We start from the raw sequence: 15,938 nt of genomic DNA on the forward strand, positions 1-15,938 counted from the left end.
TCACCATGGGTAGAGGAGAATGTGACGTCGTCGGCCCCTTATGTTGGCGGAGTCACATGACCTGTGACGCCTGTGTCGGATGGGTGTGGTGTGGGTGCAAACCTGCCCTTAGGGAGTGGCTGTGGCATGCTGACAACTAGACCAGTGGCCTGCACACCACCAGCGAGTACGCCTGCGGCGGGTAGCAATGAGTCCCCCCCTCGGAGTGTAAGCAGAGTGGTCTGGCCTGCCATACGCCGGACCAGCGCAGGGATTGCCACAATGACACGTGGGCTCTGGGCGTGCTTCAGTCCATGTCCGGACAAGGAAGTGAGTGATGCGTGTGTCCCAGTTGCAGTGTCCACGGGACCTGGTACACAAAATGCAATGTAGCACCCTATGACTGGCATCCCACAGGATGCGCATCATTGAGGCAAGGGAAATCACTGTCCCTACATTAATCCACACATGCATACATGACTGATGATAGACATGACACAGCAGTGCGTCAATGGATGTTTATTGCACATCCAGTGCAGTTATGCAGCTGGAGCGGTTCAGGGCAATGCCCAGCACACTACATAATATGGGCCCGTGGAGGGCCAGCCAGAATCCATGCGGGGACGGCAAGCCCTGCTGAAGGGAAGGGTACAGTCCGCAGCCTGGTCACCGTGTCATAGGGCATAAATCCGGAAGTAGCAGTCCATGTCACTGTCCAACGTGAGTGCATCGGAGTGTATTGTGGGTCAGTGGAAGGTCATGAGGCCATGTTCGGGACCAAGCAGACACAGGCCAGGTGGCGGTGATGAATGCTAGTGCCTGGTCCTTCTGACCACAGTCCCATCCACATCCTCATCCCCGGGTGTGTGCCCTGCCCCACCTGTGGGTGTTGCAGAACCGGCTGCCGCATGTGTGCCACTGACACATCAGGGGCCAGGGTGGATCCGGCTGCCGCACTGTGTGCCACTGACACATCAGGGGCCTGAGTGGATCCGGCTGCCACACTGGGAGGCACTGACACGCCAGGGGACGGGGATGTGGATGGCGTGGGCGCAGCAGCATTCATCAGTGCCACGCCTTGTGGCGGCAATGCCATGGTGGAGGTCTGTAGGGCATGATAGATCCAAGCTACATTTCGATGATGTGCAGTGGTGGCTGCCATCCTTTTCGCCTCCATCCGCACCATGTCCTCCATGAGCCTCCGCATGTGTGCCAGATCACGGCTGGTATCGCTGGAGCCACTCTGAGCGGACAGCTGTTCTACTCACCGCGTCATGACTCCAGCGATGTTAGTCAGGGCTTGTTGGAGACCATGGGGCAGACATAGACACCCAAGGATGGCATCCAGTTTGGCAGCCATGATGCTGAAGCCCACCCGCACCTGCTCAGCCATCTCCATCTGGCACTCCAGCACACGGCATTGGAAGGCCATGTGTTGTTCCTGGAGGTCTTGGGAGGGTGCCGGGCTGTGGGTGCCTCCTGGGGGTGGTTTGGGTGGTGGGTGGGGTCTCATCGATGTAGCTGGGCTGCCCTGAGCCTGGATGGTTTGGGCATCGATGCTGGTGTTGTCCTCCTCGTCATCTGTGAAGAGTGACTGGGACTGCTCTGCAGGAGGTGTTGACAGTGCCCCTGCGATGAGAAGGGGAGATGGTGTATTACAATGTGTCCACATGTGTGTGTAGACACATGGTACAGGTTGACATTCAGACAGCTTGGCATTGTACATTGTGACAGTCTGTAGATCTGGGAGATGACCCAGAGTCATTGTGGGTGTGCACTGTGCTCTGCTTGATTGTGCATGTTTGCCACTGTGCCCATCTCCATCCGTCCCCCCAGTACCTGGTGGTCACTCACCCTGTTGCGGTTGTGTTGTGTCCTGTCGAACAGTGTACTGTCCCCCGACTCCGGCCACAGTCTCCACACTGATGACTTTCGACACCAGCTCCTCCATGTCATCCACTCCAGCTGTGGCGCTGGGCCCCCACCTCCAGTCTGCATTGCTGCCTTCTGGTTGGCGGAGAGTTTCTCTTTGGTCTTCCTCTTGATGTCATTCCATCGCCTCTTGACCTCGTCCATTGTCCTCTTGTGCTCTCTGACGGAATTCACCTTGTTGACGATGTCCCGCATTATTGCAGTTTTGGTGCCCAGTGACACGTTGGAGGTGACGAAGAGTTGTTGATGGTGTTCCATCACCTCCTTGACTATGATCCAGTTCGCCTGCAGACTGAACTTCGGCTTCCTCGTCTTCTTGTCCTTGCCCTTCCCTGTCCCCGAGGTCCCAGGCTGGTCATCCGGGGTACATGTGGGGATGCGCTCGTCCTCTGCGCCTGCTCCGGCTGCCTCCATGGTGCTTGGGTGTAGGTCAGTTTGTGTGTGGGTGTTTTTTTCAGATTTTATGCCAGGTGTGTGTTGCAGGCCTGGCCCTGCTTATCGCTGATTTCCTCATCGTGCTTTGGCCCATCGTGTGTTTTTTGGTGTTGTGGTTTGTGTTTTTATCTCCATCGAAGTGGTTTTATCGCAGACATTGTCCGCGGTTTCGGCAGACTATCGCATGCTACCGCCTTGTTGTGAATCCCACGTTGTCACCGGGTTATTTTCCCATGATGGGCTGCGATATTGAAAGTTGCTTTACGCTATTCTTGCGGTAGTTATCACACGTTCTTGTGAATATACCCAATTGCCTTTAAATCCTTAGCTATTGTACATAACATGGTTTACTTCTCTTCTCCCCCTTTGTTGGCCACCAAATTCTTACAACTCTTAAAGCTCTGCAAGTCAATTTCTTTTACAAATTCAGCCTACGCGCAAAGTCCACATCGAAGTAAAATCTTTCTCTGTTGATGCTGATAACTTTTTGGAACACATTGCTTGCTCATATCTGTCAACCCTCTCTTGCCATTTTCAGAAAACAGTAACAAAACCTGACGAATCAAGCATTAATCAAATTAACTAACATATAACATATCAGCTACTCAGATGATTCCCTATCTAATGCACATACTTCACTGTGACATAAGCCAACTTGGAAACCTCACTTCAGGCCCCAGTGATCTGACCCTCCTTAATAGCATAAAAAATATTTTTGGGTCATGCGGGAGGTTAACATGAACTTCCCAACTTGGGTTAACAGTGAGCCCTCAATTTTATATCCTAAGCCCTTCGTAACTGGTACTATCTATGTGTCCGAAAAACTCTAGAGTCAGACCTTTTCAGATTTGCCAAATGATTACTAATCCAATTTTAAAAATCAGAAATAAGGGTTTTTTCAGCAGTTCATGTAGAGGTGAAACCATTACATGTATCTGCTAATCCAGGAATTGTTGCTAAATGCATTTCTCTGCAATGCAACCTGTCAGTTCTGCCCACTATAAGGCTGTTCTTGGGTGAAAAGGGAAATGGATTATGCCTCTGTTGAAAGATTTAGGCGATGGTGGAAACAGACCACCTCTTTTGAGTCATTTATTTTGGAAATATTAAGGAAATGCAGCCCATCTCCTACCAAGTTCTTTATTTGCAGTCTGGATTACTCAGCAAAGACAGATTGCACAGCATTACTCCAGACTCTGTGCAGATGTGTATTTCCCAGCATTACTCCAGACTTCTGGAGGAAAATACATTGTTGCATCACAAATCGTTTTGTCTGGAGTCATTATATTATGTCCTTTACATTGGGAGCCCATTTACATCACAGTACCTTATGTCTGGTGTACTTTACTCCGCAGGTAATGTTGAACGTATAATTTTTCAAACGCGTCCACACACACACATACACACACACAAATGCTTTTAAATTTCAAAGTTATTTTGAAGTATGTAATCCAATTATTTATAATTAACTTAATGACAGATCTTCTCGCATTATATTATTTTCACACTTTAATCCTAATATATATATAAGCTCTAAAAAGCCTTAACTATCCCTATGCCCTACCCATCTGTGATCCCTAAAAATGCATTTATGCCCCAATGCAGTATCTATCTCTGAACTCAAACAACTTCTTACTGCCTCTGAGCTACGCCATCCCTGAGCCCTTAAACTCTTTTGAAGTCCAAACATGTTCTAAATTCCAACATTTTCAGACTTTGTGGAGAAGCTCCTCTTGGCCACTTCTGGAAAGAGTCCAGATAGGGTTCTGGTCAGCTGTGGGTGGGGTGGCACTTTTTTTGCGTTCACTATCCAGTTGGTGAGGGTGACACTTGGACACTCCCTAACCAATGGAAAAAAAGGCCCAAGAGGCAACCCTTCTTACATTTGCACACATCCTGATGGACTTATTGCAAAGTATCACAACGTTTACCATTCAGAGGCAAATCCAAGAGGGCAACACCTTTCTGCCCTTGGAGGCTGATGTTGTGCCAGCCACTGGTGTGTTTAGAGAAATGAGCAGTCCCTTCTCCTCAACTATGCCAAACTTATACTGGTACCAGCTCCCCATTCCCACTAGTGGTATCAAGCAGTTTAAAGATGACACCAGGAACAAAGGCTTCTCTTCCCTAGGTCACCTTTACACTTAACTATGAATAGGCAGGGCACACCCTGGTCTTTTTAAAGTGAATGAAGATCCTAAACCCTCCCCGCTTCTTTTCCTGGGCTGATAGGAGTCTCATACCCAAAAGCCAGGTCTTTCTGCCAAACAGCCTAAGCCATTGTTTCTGCTCTGGAGGCAGTTTTCACACCTCATTAAGGGGAAACACTAACAGCGCCTCCTTTTCTGGTGGCAGGGTTCCAAACATATGGAAACAGGCAATTGTCCTCCCCCTTAAGAAAAAGCCTGGAGCTGACTCGAGTCAGCTAGAGAACTTACGCCCTATTTCGCCTCTGCCCTATTTTTCTAAAATAGCAAAAAAAGGTGGTGAATACACAAGTAATTGCACATATTAATCGGCAAAATCTACTCCATCCCACACAATCAGGCTTTAGAGCCATGTACTCGACTGAGTCTGCACTGCTCCATGCTACGGAGACAATATGGAGACAATACGCAGACGTGTGGATGAAGGTCAGACTGTTGCTTTGGTCCTTTTGGACCTTAGCGCTGCTTTTGATACGGTATCCCACATACTGCTCTTACAACATCTCAGATCAGTAGGACTGGACAGAACCGCATTAAATTGTATGGCTTCCTTCGTGCAGGACCGGAGATTCCAGGATACACAACGCCCATACATTTCCAAAAGTATAGCGCTGTCCCAAGGTGTTCCGTAAGGCTCCATTTTGAGCACAACTTTTTTTAATCTATACAGTGCCCCCTTGGCACAGATGGTGGAAAGGCAAGGTGTCACCATTGTGTCCTATGCGAATGACACGCAACTTGGTGTCTCTTTGTCACACGACTCTGACGTAGCAGTCACCAAGTTTTCTTCCTGCCTGCAGGACTTGGCGTCCTGGATGACAAATAACTGCCTCAAATTAAATGGTAGTGAAACAGAGACCTTAGTGATGGGGAAATACCCCTCCATTTGGTCATCGGCATGGTGGCCAGAGACTCTGGACCAGAAACTCTGGGCCCTACCCCTAATCCAAGACAAGTCTGGTTGGACTCCACCCTTTCTTTTGAGGCACATACTAGCAAGGTGGCAGAGAAGTGCTTTGGAATCCTTAGAATGTTGGGGAAAACCCTGGACGTTCTCCCCACCCCAGCTAGGAAAACCCTGGTCCACACTTTGGTAACATCACAATTGGATTACAGAAACGTTCTCTATCTGGGAGCAACAACAAAAAAATGCCTTCACAGGCTGCAATGCATTCAGAATGCAGCGGCTCGCTAAGTTCTGAAGCGTCCACTGGGAAGGCTCTTGGTGACTTGCACTGGCTGCCAGTTAGGAAAATAATTCTTTTTAAAGCCTTATGCATTAGTCATCATTGCCTACAGGGCAAAGCTCCAAAATATCTTCATGACTTACTCGTCCCCTATAACACGATTAGTCATCTCAGATCGACTGGGACCTATCTGGTCAATATTCCTAAAATACAAAAAGTAAGAATGGGGGCACGTTCATTCAGTTATTTGGCAGCCAAAAACTGGAACACACTTCCGCTTTCTCTCCGTGCTGAACCTTTGGAGACTATTTTCCGGAAAAAACTGAAAACCTGGCTTTCCAGCTATAGGTCCTTTTTTTTCTTTCTCCTTTTCTTTCTCCTTTTCTGTCAGTCAGTCTCAGCACGGGGACACACCAGCTGGTGTACCCAGGTGCTTTATAAGTGATATTATCATTATTAATATTATTATTGGCTGCTGTCAGGCTAGTGCTAATCATCCAACTAACGGTTCAAGCAGACAAAGTTTAACTTTTTAAAAGTCAACTTCCTTAAATATTATCAAAAAAACAACTTCAACAATTAAAAAATAGCAGCATAAATCCCGAAAAAAGGGGGCTGACATTGCAAAAAGAGGCACTTTCTCACACTGCTGATAACTCCCAGATGAAAGGTGAGAAGCAACTCAACAATTCCCTTGTCAGTTAAATTGCCTATGCAGTAGGGATGTAGAAAATATATCTGCATGGGGTCCTCAGTTCCAGACTCACATCCTACTGTCAAGCACACTCCCTGTATGAAAAGTAACACCTCCACAGCTTTGGGCCTACCCTCCTTTTCTGACTCTGACAGCACTGCCACTCGGTCGAGCTCAGCCCCAGCCACTAACATGGGGAACTTTTTTTGCCTGTAGATCTGACCTGGGAGAGAACTATCTTTAGCCTTCCTACAGATGCATCCCAGCAGGGGAACAGTACCATTATGGCCAGCAAGTTGACATGGTCCATTCTGCTCACTTTGGTCAGATTTCTGTCACAAACCTAGGACCTTTATTGCCTGTAGATCTGACCTGGGAGAGAACTATCTTTAGCCTTCCTACAGATGCAGCCCAGCAGGGGAACAGTACCATTATGGTCAGCAAGTTGACATGGTCCATTCTGCTCACTTTGGTCAGATTTCTGTCACAAACCTAGGACCTCTACCCAAAAAGCAAGAAAACAACAGAGGCCACTGACAGCTGTCAATATCAGGAACCAGGCAACTGGCCATCAGCTGACACAATCCACTGCTTTGTGCAGGCCTCACTTCCAGTCGGTGGGCTGGCAAGGGCTCAACTAAATTTTCCTGAGGAATCACAGGTCTCCTGAGTTTGTTTAGAGTGGGGGGAGTTATACCCTCAGGCTGTTGACAGTTTAATCTGACTCTCACTTCTACAACCTTGGAGTGACATCCTGAAGCTGAGCACTTCCCTAGTCACCCAGGACATCTAGGATGAACACACAGCACTGGTATGGAGGCACAGCACGGCTAAGGGTGTCTGTGTCCTGGTCTCCTGTCTCTGTGAAAACACAGGCAGCACCTCCAGGACAGAAGTGGACTTACCAGTTCCAGTCTTGAGGTCCTGTCCTGTCAAAGCATGTAACCACTGGCCCCTGTTCTTGCCACTGCAAATGGCGCCTGTGTCCTACCCCTTACTTTTTGGGAGGTTTCAGTACCCTAATCCTGGGGAAGAGTACCCCTAGCAATCTATCTTGTCCACCTGTGGTAGCTCACTGCAAAGGATGCTGTGTATGCGCAAACAAGGACATACAACTACCACTCGCTGGGCAACCACGACCCTCCACTCTAAGGAGACCATGACAACAGGGCTGTCAGACCCCTGTCATTCCCCCAGTAACACCCCTTAACCTACAGACCTTTTCTGGCAAATACTATTCTGAGGAAACCAGCCTTTCCATCACCAGAGTTTGGCTGGAACAAGAATCCTACAGAACAGTGACAGGTACTCCATTCACTATAGCTCTCTGGAAGAGATTATTACCATCTACAGGATACTAGGGAATTATCTTTGGCCTCCTCTGGGTAATCCTCCCTAGTGCTTACCTGAAGCATGAGGAATCACCTCTCCTGTGCCCTCGCTGTAGACAACCAAAACACCTGTCCTTCTCAAAGTGCCTCCTTCCCTGGGTTTCCACCTTCCTGCTTCCAGAGAATGGTTTGGGACTATTTCTTCTGATTTTGGAATCACCCTTCTGGAATTTCTTGGACACCATGCTGGGTACCCACGTTAGCTGCCCTTACAAACTTCATGGGGTCAGTAAGCTTAGAGTCTAGTAGATGCTGTTCTAATTCTGAAAACAATTAATCAAGATGTGCTCCTTCATAACAAAATTGCATAGTCAGCTATAAGTATCCGCTGCACAGCCCTTGACCAAGCCCTGCAGTATTTTTAAAGAGATGTCTACAAAGTCACCTCAAGAATGTTGCGACTCTTTGTGTGTGTCTTGAAATGTCTTAAAATATTCTTCATTTGGAAGACCAAATGTATGAATGAGCACATTCTTCATGTGCTTGTATATGTCTGCTACCAGGTACTCTAGTGTTAGAAGTGTGGCCCTTCCCTGCGTAACAGCAACTCCCACAACATTGCTCCCCAGTACTGTTTGTTTACTAGGTGCATCCTCAATGCTCTTTTATGAGAAGTGAACTATTTATCAATGTCACACCCCACCACAAAACTAGACACCACACTCAGGTGAGAGGTGTGGGCTTGACCATCCCCATAGACAGTTCACCTCTGTTGCCGCCATCTTCATTGGAGTACACAAGGCTCAATATGACCTTTTTTGTCTCCAAGGCCAGTTTCCTTTCCTCCAGTGTCATCTTCTACCCCAAGGGCCTCAGCGGCAAGCTTAGCCTGAAGCCTCCTCCCTGACTGCTTGTCACTGTATCCCATCTGGTGGACTACCAGTTCAGAAGGGTTCATGCTACAGAAGTACACATCACTCCCAGCCTTGGAAGGCGCACCAGAGAGTCCTATTTGAGGAGGTTAATCTCCTGCCTCCTCCTGATTTTTTGGTTTCCTCATTCTCATCTGAGGTGGTCTGTAGCTGGAGGACCTCTCTCCCAGCCTTAAGGGCAGTGTGGAAAACCCCCTGTCTTGGCCCCCTGCTCAACGTCAGCCATCTCGGCTTCTACATGCTGATGAGCTCTGCAATGCTAAGGCTCTCATAGTAGACCAGTCCACCTTCATGATCTCAAAAAATTAAGGTGCAAAACTTGGAATCAAAAATGAATTATGGAAATAAAAAACAAACCAACCAAAGACCATATGCAATGAAAAATCAAAAATCAATGTTTGCAGTCAATTGTGCATAGGAATTTTTAATTGAGGTTTTTAAAACTGACATGCCCTGCTAAGCACATGTTTTGGATCACACTGTTGCCACCAATGTAAGAAAGTGGGTTACTAATTGGGTTGGATGTGAATCCACCACAAGGAACAGAGCCACAGTATCAAAAAAACAACTTCAACATTTTAAGCCTGGGTTCAACCCTATTGTAGCCAACGCAGAGAGCAGATAGGCTTAACAAAGTAAAATGTGGATTTTTTTTTGCAGCAACACAAAAAAGCACCACAACCAGTTTCGAAAAATAGAGAAAAATGTATTTAGTTAAATGACACCAAAACAACAATAAATCAATAAGTGGAACTGGAGATATACATTTGTAAAGAATGAACACAAAAGGCACAAAGAAAAAAAGTAAAGTGCCAATAAGAAGTTACCATTGGCGTGACTTCAGGCTAAACCGCAATGAATTGCAGGGCAGATATACGAAGAGGGTCATTCTAGTCAAAGATTTTACCTCCTGACTTTTTTTTCTGGCCTGGAAATCAAAGTACTCCGCCTGTGAAACCCTCTCAAAGTCGGGTAGTTGTTGGGTGAGATCCTGCTGAATTTGTTGATTTTGGCAGGAAAAGCTCCTAGTTGCTGAAATTAAAATTTCGCAGTTACCGAATTTCTTGCTTCAAGAGTCTATTTTCACTCCTTTGTCCGGTCATGATTTCTAACTTTGAACTTAGGGCCCGATTTAGATCTTGGTGGACTGGTTACTCCGTCATAGGATATAATGGAATTTATATTTTGGAGCATGGAATGTCCGTCACAGTTGTGAAGGAGTAACCCATCCGCCAAGATCTAAATCAGGCCCCTAGTCTTTTTCATGGAACTCAAAATCATCCAGCAGGGCAAGCCTGAAGCTATATGCAACAAAGTCCATTGTAAATCCAAAACCTTTGCTGCTAGGGTCTACTGCCACTCCATCGGTCTTAGAAGTCCAAAAATATTCTTCTAAGTCTCAATTTTCAGACATTGTGGAGCAGCCCCTCTTTACTACTTCTAATGCTCCCAGGACATCAGGGACAGCATTTATGGGCCAGGACTAACTCCTGTTGAGGCCTCCAGCAGGGCCCAGGCTAGGTCCAGTTCTTATAGGTCAAATGGTGACTTCAGGAAAAAGTTATCTTGCAGCTTGTTCTGTACCTAAACCCACATAGGAGATCGGTGATCTGACCTTTGAGAACATTTCTTAGTCCTGGATACATGTGAAAGCAGGTCAAGCCCTTTAGGTTTGCACACAGATCCAAAATGATCAAAACCAGTCTTCTTCTGTACATCCACCGAACCAGCGAGTGTTCTGATGAGCTGTGGGTGGGGACCCGTTTGTCGAATTCACTTGCCAGTGAGTCGGGATGACTCCAGGATACTCCCTAACCAATAATAAAAATGTTCCAAGGAGCAACCCTCCCCACTCTTTGCAGTACATCATCTTTGCCTTTCTGCAAACTATCCCAGAGTGCACTGTTCTGAGCCAAATCCAAGATGGTAGCAACTTTCTGCCCATGAGGCCTGCTGTTGTGCCAGCCTCTGGAGTATTCAGGGAACTGAGCAGTTCTCTCCTCTTCAACTACACCAAACTGATTCTATGACCAGCTTCCCCGACAGGGAATAAAAGGCTTCTCTTCCGCAAATCTCTCTTAAAACTGAACTATGAATGGGCATGCCTCACTCTGGTCTTTTTCAAGTTAATGACATTTCTGACCCCTTCCCAGCTGCCCTTCCTGAGCTGATGGGAGTCACATACCTCATACTCAGTTCTTTCTACCCAAAGGCCTTCGGCATTGTTTCTGCTCTAGGAGCAGATTCCATACTTCATTAATTTGAAGCATTGGTTGGGATAGCTTCTGGCAAGCAAATGCTAATTAGTATACTGGTGACTCAGTCAAAGTCTAAGCTTTTAAAAATCCCTTTAGCTAACTAGTTATTAAAAATATAGCTTCACAACTGAATTGGACTTTTAATAAATATCAAAAATAGAGGTTGAATTATCCGCATAGCAGAGTTATGATTATATTCTGACTAAGTTTCATCATACGACAACTACAACCATTTTAACAGTGAAACTAGCAATAGGGATTTAGTCATTATAGGTACATGCCAATATTAAACTGTTGCATGTACCAATTTTAAATACTAGTCATCTTATTATGTGAGATGCAAGGCTTATTTAAAAGTGACTTGTCCACAATTTAGATGGAGGTTCTTTCCTGTCAAAAAGGGGTTATTGCCCGCAGGTTTAAAAGCTTCAGAAGGCTAACAGGTAGGCATGTTTTCTAGCCTACTAGGTGGCACATGTGCTGCAGTCCACAGGTGACATTTACAACTCCCCTGCCATTTGTGTATTTTCCAATATCATATACAATGGCCTTACTGGAAAGTTAAATATGCCAACTATTAGTTAGCCAATCCTGTCATGTTTAAAGGGCCAGCACACATACACTGAGGAGGAACAGCAGTGTCACAGTGAGCAGAGTTAGAAAAGCAGCAGCATAAAACCACAAAAATAGGGGTGACTACACAAGGAATGTTTTCAAACTAAGCAATAATTTTTTGATATGTTCATTTTCACTGCAGCTGGATTTTTTAATGTTTTAGTTAGGACTCAAAATACAAGCCAGGACTATTGGCTTTGTCTATGCTTGCTTCTGTAGGTGTTCAAACATGCTTGCATTACTGGTCTTCAGTTACAGAAGCATAAGCACAAAGCAGAATTGAGAGACACTGTTTTTCTAAGCTGACACTGATCCTATCTATGGTCCAAATGTTGGAGTGATCGCTCAGGACATTTTAACGAAAACTCCACCTGCTTCCAACTCAACAATGACATCTCAGTGATGGAAAGCAATTCAAGTCAATGGCTTGCCTGTCTGTAATGCAATCAAACTAAATGAAATGAATGAGGCAGACAAAAATAAAAGCAAGTTCACCAAAAAAGAGTTTTCCAAAATGAATGCCATTCAACCAAACACTTTAACACATACGTCAGGATTTATAACAAACATTGTAAAATAAAGAAACTTGCACACAAAAATGACTAAGATGAACATCAAACTTAAGCCAAAACACGTACACACGCAATCTATAGTTATAAGATACATATCAAACCTCACACACCTTATCGAATAATTCAAAAAGATTAACAGAGACACCAAAATGAATACCACACACTAGAATCAATAACAGAGTCACTAAATCAATAGAACACATGCCCAAATCAATAAATGATGAGCCAAAATCACTAAATCAGAAATGTAACAATAATAACATAGACCAGAAGTAATTAAACATTGTTCAAGGAGAAAAAAAACAACACACATGCACAATAATCAATAATGTGGAAACCAGATAATGAAGTTTTGCACACATAAGTTAATAATATTAAGATCAAATTTAAGAACAGTGTCGGACTGATTTATATGGCAGTCAGGCACTGCCCGAATGGCTGTTCTTGAAAGGTAGAGTTTGGGTTCTTTTTTAGGTCTCGCCTGAGCCAGCGCACATGCGCCGCACTGAGAGACTTTTTGTAAGGGGGCTTCAAAATCTGACCACACTCTTGTGCGTGTGGTTTGTTTTTGGTCAGAGGCTATTGGCCTTTGCGTGCGTCTTTCTAATAAAGACAGCACGCAATTGGGCAAAGGCGGGTGCATGTCCCGCCTTTGCTCCGCCCATGGCCTATTGCTTGCGGTTACCCTCACAGCCACCATCTGTTTTGAATTATCGTGCCCAGACGCGTGCACGATAATTCAAAACAGATGTCTCGCTGTGGCGGGCGCGCGTGCACCACTCGCATGCTTGTTTTTGTTGGTGACATCTTTCCCTTTCACTCCGCTTATTCTTTAAATGTGTTCCAACATGGCATGCGGTTTAAATCTTCATATTGGACTTGTTTGGAAATACTCGCGGATGCATCTGACTAAGTTAAGGATTGGCCGTATATGGATGCGGCTTCTGGTCAATAGAACTACGGTATTTTGGCACTCTGCAGTGTATGTGTTTATACGTAGTACGTAACGTATATTATTTAACATATGGTTACCTATGGTCACACCAAAGAAAGTGGCTTCATATGTGGGATCGTGCAACACTTAATAGCATGCCGCATTTCTTGAGATTTAGCCTCCACTATGTTTGTGTGCGCAGTATGCCTCATAACGATTTCCATTAATGGGTACTATTTTTTCCGTATTCAGATGCGGGGTCTTATTTCCATCATGCCGCATCTCTTAATGAGGAGCCTTTACTACGGTTACGTGCACAATATGCCGTTTGTGATTGAGCACTGACTACGATCCTCACTACTGAGGATAGCCTTTAATTCAACTGCTGGGCACTGTGATCACCCTAACTAAATATAGTGCGTGGCATCTATGTGCTTGTATAGGTGATATACACGTTTCTTAATATCGACTTGCTAATGGTGCTTTCACCTTTTTAGGTCTGCCTCTCGTATTCAGCCCTCATACCGCCTCCCTCCCGTTCCCACCCGTGTCAGTTTTCTTCCCTCGTTTCTCACCCTGCCTTCATCCCTCTTCCACCCGCCCTTCGCTTGACCTCTCTCCGCCATCTCTCATTCCCCCACCCCCACCACTTCTTTTGTTCTTATGTCAATCCTTTAGTACCCCTCTTCTTGTGTTTTGCTACCCACCTCTCACCTGATCATTTCCTCTCCCCTCAAATCCTGTATGCCCTCTTACCCCTCCACAATAACTCTTCCACAGCTTCATTTTCTCTGCCCCTCCCCATCACTATTTTCTACACTTCTCCTCAACTTCCTTCAGTGTTGCCTCTCCGCCTTCCTTCTCTTTTTCCCTTTCTTATATCCCATTCTCTTTTTTAACCCCCCTCCACCACCGACTCTTCCCCTCCTCTTTCATTCTCTCTCTTCACTTCTCCCTCTTATACACTTCTTTCACCTTTGCTTCTCTACCAACCCTCTCTCTCATTTACACTTTAGCTTCTTGCATGTCCTACCCAGGAGGTCCGCCTCCCTCCACCCTCCCTTCTCTACCCCCTCCTCCGCTTTTCCTCCTCTCCCCCTTCGCCCCCTTCGCCCCCATCTATTCCTCTCTTTTTTTCTAATACCTCAAAAGTTTTCTAATGTATGATGCAATGGCTCTTTCTCGTAATATAAACCACCTAATCTTATCTCACTCAGCCCCCGCCCTTCCACACACTCACTTATTGCAGACTAACATTGGCAAAAATAGAAAAGTCAATGTAATAGCTCCCGTCAGTCATACATATTTTAGGTGTGTTGCAAAGCGCCTAATGGCTCCTTCCGATACCTTCTGAGCGCTGATATCTACACATATACGTGTATTTCATTGTTACCAGTAAACAGTGGCACAGCAAGGAAAATTCCTCCCACTGCAATTGTTTTGGTCGTAAAACAGGCCTGATTGGGGTGCTGTGGGCCCCTCACGTGCCATTGCCCCAGGACCACAGCACCTGCTGCACCAATGAAAGCCGCGAATCCGTTCAGTATTCTGAATGCGCTCCGTTGCTCTAATGGGGTTTCATGATCTGGGGCTTGACCTGTCATGTGTGCAGGGGACTGCTACAGGATACAAGGCTTTGGTGTGGTTTCGCTGTCACTAAAGCGGCCACGAACAGCCAGAACTGGCGGGGACTCGACTGAGCAGTCATGTGTCGGGATAGACTAACCAAAACAACCAATAGAACAGGCAGGAAACAGTTGCCAACATTCCCCTCAAACAAAAACAAAAAAAACATTTTAATAACCTTTTTTTAATAAGGTTGTTCAGTTATATATATCATCTTAATTATAGAAAAGGTAACAAAATGCTTACAACACTTTTTACTATAACTTTGCTACACACAAGCCACACTTATCTACAACATAGCTTAAACATATTAGCAAAGCCAATAGGTCTAGCTCAGTGTTTCCCAAACTGGGGTCCGAGGACCCCCAGGGGTCCATGGCACATTCCCAGGGGGTCCGCAGGCAGCAGTTTTAAAAGCACTGCAAAGTTCCTTGTAAAATTAGCAGTTTTCCAGCAACTATGAAAGTGTCAAGAAAATGCCAGTGATTAATGTACCTGCTGGAGAGAGATGAGAGTTTTGTCTAGTGGCAGCTTTGACTTATCTAATGTGACACAGAGGGTTAATATGCCTACTGCAAAGAACGTGTACAATGCATTTTAAAAAACAGTATTTTATGTGCATAGGTCAGTGGGATACTGATTTTGTCACAGAGATTCTTTTGTCACAGTGCAATGCATAAGGGACAATTGTAATCTAGCACAGTGTCCTATAAACTGTCAAAGAGCTGCTTGCAAACTGCATGGTAAAAGTTAGCAACATATGTTTATTTCCAGTCTATCATTATCCTGATGCTGCTATGTTCCCACTTCCTGCACATGAACAATTTTGTAATGCCTCTTTGTCACTTCTATGTGTGCTGCCTAATGCAGCACACATGGAAGTTACAAAACAAAATTTTTATTAAAAATTGTTTATGTGCAGGAAGGTTCACCATCCTGCACATAAATAATCAAAGGTGTTTTGCTTTTTCCATTGGAAAAAGCAAAAACGAGGAGAAATAAGGCATTTCTCCTCATTTCTCCAAGTTAAGACCAGGTTTTTCATGGTCTTAATTCTGGTGCGGTCTCCTATTTAAGTTGACCTTGTAAATAGAGGGCAGCGTCAAAATCAATGGGTGTTGGAGTGAAACGCCCACTGCAACTCCCACTGCCCACCTTTTTCACGCTAAGCATTGCGTGAAAGAGGTCCTTATTTACAAGGCAGCGTTAAGCCACAATAAGTGGCTTAACACTGCC

This window comes from Triturus cristatus, chromosome 1_2 (assembly GCF_964204655.1).
Source record: "Triturus cristatus chromosome 1_2, aTriCri1.1, whole genome shotgun sequence".
Taxonomy (NCBI): Eukaryota; Metazoa; Chordata; class Amphibia; order Caudata; family Salamandridae; genus Triturus; species Triturus cristatus.